Genomic DNA, 3,654 nt, shown 5'->3' with positions numbered 1-3,654 from the left:
GGGAAGGGCATCAGCCTCTGAGACAGTGAGGTCTGAGTAAAGGCTTAGAGGAGGTGAGGCAGAGGCCACACTGGGATCCTCCGGTGGAGGGAGACTCAGAGCAAAGCCCGGGATGAGCATCCTTCACAACTAACAGGCAATTCTGCCCGACTTCTTCTAAACCATCAATTCTCTAGGATAAGAAGTTGGAGTTACCAGGTGGGAATTTTAATCAAATTACACATATTGCCCTCATATTGTGAGTCACCCATCCCCATCCCACAGTCCATTTGAAAAGCAATGGCATTATCAGCACATCATATTTACAAGGTGCAACTGAGCTACTGGAGAGCGAGAGAGCAAGAGAGCGAGAAGAATGGGAGGAGAAAATATTTTCTAAGGCTACCCGCTCTTAGGAACAGGACAGAGCAACAGCTTCAGTGTTCAGGATGTACCTAGCTTCCTGGGGAGACATCCCAGCAGCTGTGCTTCAGTTAAAGTCAGTGCCATCAACCCCACTTCCCACCATCTATCTCCATCTATCTCCCCAGACTGAGTCCCCTGGTGGCTGCTCTTGGCCTTGGGCATGTCTCCTTATCCTTCCTTGAATCCCTCCTCTGACACTTGCCCTGTCAAAGGGACAGTGTAAAGATCAAAGACTTAAGACTGGTTAAAACTCTCTAAAACGTTTAAGTGTTAGGTATTCTAAGGCGGGGGCTTAAAAGTCTGACAGGATGAATGTCCAACCACCACGTGGAAGAGCCTCCACAGAGGGCATCATGGTCTTGTGTTCATCCTGAATGCACCCTAACAGGGAGGTGTTTTCTCTGTGAAGACTCTCCACCAACCTTCACAACTTATGTAAACAAACAAAGCATTTTTTTCAATAGTACTTAGTATATCCATTATAACTCTTCTAGGTAATATTTCGGTAAAGAGCTGTCTGCATTCAAAATTTGGTCTCAACTATCTTCAACTTCCCATTGACTAGGCTGACTGTGATGCTGTTCTCTACTGAAAGTGCTCACTACTACAGGCAAGAACCAGCTACTTCTCAAAACATGCTTGCTCACCAGATGTGTAGCCCTTGCTAAAATATACGTTCCCAGGCCTCCAGGACCCAGCAATCAGCATTGTGTTGGTTTCCCAAGTGATTTTTACATCAAATACAGGCACAGCAGATTAAACCATATCAAAAATGTAACTGAAGTTCTTATATATGGACCAAATATATTTATGGTATGGTAACTTGAAAACCCATTTGTTTACAGGCTGAATAATCACATTAATATTCCTAGCAGCTGTAGAAGGAAAAGAAACTCAGATCCAATTTAAGAATTTGATTTCCCACCATCTCTACATCAACAGAACAATAAAGAAAACAGAAAAGAAAAGCCTCAGTAGAAAATACATTTTAGAGACCGAATATGGCGGTGGAGTAGGTGGAAGTTACACTCACTATACCCAGGACCAAACTAGAATTACGACTAAAATATTGAGCAATCAACCTGAATTACCACTTAAAAGCTAGCTGAACAGAAGTACTCTAACCAAGGGTCTACAGAAGAAGCCACATCAGACTGGTAGGAAGGGCAGAACCATGAAAAGAGCTGGCCCTGCTCCCACGGGCAATGGCCAAGACTCTGAAGGGATATCTCAGCTGCAAAGGTTCTACCTAAGGACCATGGGATCTTAACACCAAGCCAGGCTCCGCAGCCCTGAGCATCAAAGCTGGGAAGATGTGTCCACATAGCATATGACTGTGAAAATCAGCAGGGATTCTGTCTGCCAGGGAGAGACACCGACTTTAAAAAAAAAAAATACATCAGTAAAATTAAGAGCTGGTTCTTTGAAAATATAAACAAGATTGACAAACCTTCAACCAAGCTGAGAGAGAGAGAGAGAGAGAGAGAGAGAGAGAGAGAGAGAGAGAACCCAAAAAGTAAAATCAGAAATGAAAAAAGAAAACAACTGACAGCAAAGAAACACAAAGGATTATGAGAAAATATTATAAACAACTATATGCCAACAAATAGGACAACCTGCATGAAATAGATAAATTCCTAGAAACATACAATTTTCCAAATCTGAATCAGGAAGAATCAGAGAATCTGAATAGACAGACTATAACTAGTGAAATTGAAAAAGTAATCAAATACTCCCAACAAACAAAAGTCCTGGACTGCATGGCTTTACAGGTAAATTTTACCAAACATTCAAAGAGGAAATAACACCTATCCCTCTCAAACTATTCCAAAAAATCAAGAGGAGTAAAGACTCCCAAGCTCATTTTACAAGGCCAACATTATTCTAATTCCGAAACCAGATAAAGACACAACCAATAAAGAAAATTACAGTCCAATGTATACCAAAATTCTCAACAAGATATTAGCAAACCAGATTCAGCAATATATTAAAAAGACCACACACCATGATCAAGTGGGATTCATTCCAGGAATATAAGGTGGGTATAACATCCATAAATCAATAAATGTTACACATCACATAAACAAAACAAAGGATAAAAACTACATGATCATGTCAACAGATGCACAAAAAGCATTTGATGAAATCCAGTACCCACTTATGATAAAGTGAGAATAGAGGGAACATACCTCAACAAAGGCCATATATGACAAAACAAGAGCCAACATCATACTCAATGGGCAAAAACTACAAGCATTTCCCTTAAGGTCAGGAACAAGACAGGGATGTCCGCTTTCACCACTCTTATTCAACATAGTATCAGAAGTCCTAGCCACAGCAATCAGACAAGAAAAAGAAATTGAAGACATCCAAATTGGAAAGGAAGAAGCAAAACTGTCATTATTTGCAGATGACATGATACTGTATATAGAGAACCCTAAGGTTTCCACCAAAAAAAAAAAAAACCTACTAGAACTAATAAATTCCGTAAAGTAGGACACAAAATAAATATCCAGAAATCAGTTGCATTTCTATATACCAATAATGAACTATTAAAAAGGAAAACTAAAAAAAAAAAAAATCCCATTTACAATTGCATTAAAAAAACAAACAAACTAGGAATAACTTTAACCAAGGATGTAAAAGACCTGACTTGGAAAATTTCAAGACACTGAAGAAAGAAATTGAAGAAGATACAAATAAGTAGAAGCATAAACTGTGTTAACAGATAGTAAGAATTAACATCATTAAAAGGTGTGTTTTACCCAAACCAAAGTACAGATTCAACGCAATTCCTACCAAGATGTCAATGGCATATTTCACAGAACTAGAATATTCCAAAAATGTATATGGAAATACAAAAGACTCCAAATAGCCAAAGCAACCTTGAGAAAGAAGAACAAAGTTGGAGGAATCATGTTACCTGATATTGAACTATACTGCAAGGCCATAGTAATCAAAACAGCATGGTACTGGCATGAAAACAGACATACAGATCAAGGAAGCAAAACCCCACCTTTATGGTCAAGTAACCTTTGACAAAGGAGGCAAAAACATACAATGGGGTAAAGAGTCTATTCAATAAATGTTGTTGGGAAAACAGGACAGATATGTGCAAAATAAATGAAACTAGACCACCTTTTTACACCATACATAAGAATAAACTCAAAATGGATTAAAAACTTAAATGTTAGAACTAAAACCATAAAAATCCTAGAAGAAAATATGGGCAGTATTATCTTAGACATT

At 38.6% G+C, this 3,654-nt stretch overlaps 1 protein-coding gene across 1 annotated transcript in view; it reads right to left on the bottom strand.

Moving 5' to 3' along the window:
• BICC1 (BicC family RNA binding protein 1) overlaps positions 1 to 3,654 on the bottom strand; it is a 243,242-nt gene that overhangs the window by 32,623 nt on the left and 206,965 nt on the right. The window lies entirely within an intron of this gene.

The sequence above is a fragment of the Myotis davidii genome, unplaced genomic scaffold, assembly GCF_000327345.1.
Source record: "Myotis davidii unplaced genomic scaffold, ASM32734v1 scaffold1187, whole genome shotgun sequence".
Lineage (NCBI taxonomy): Eukaryota > Metazoa > Chordata > Mammalia > Chiroptera > Vespertilionidae > Myotis > Myotis davidii.
The sequence above is the reverse complement of the archived record's forward strand: the minus strand, read 5'-3'. Positions and strand labels throughout refer to the sequence as shown.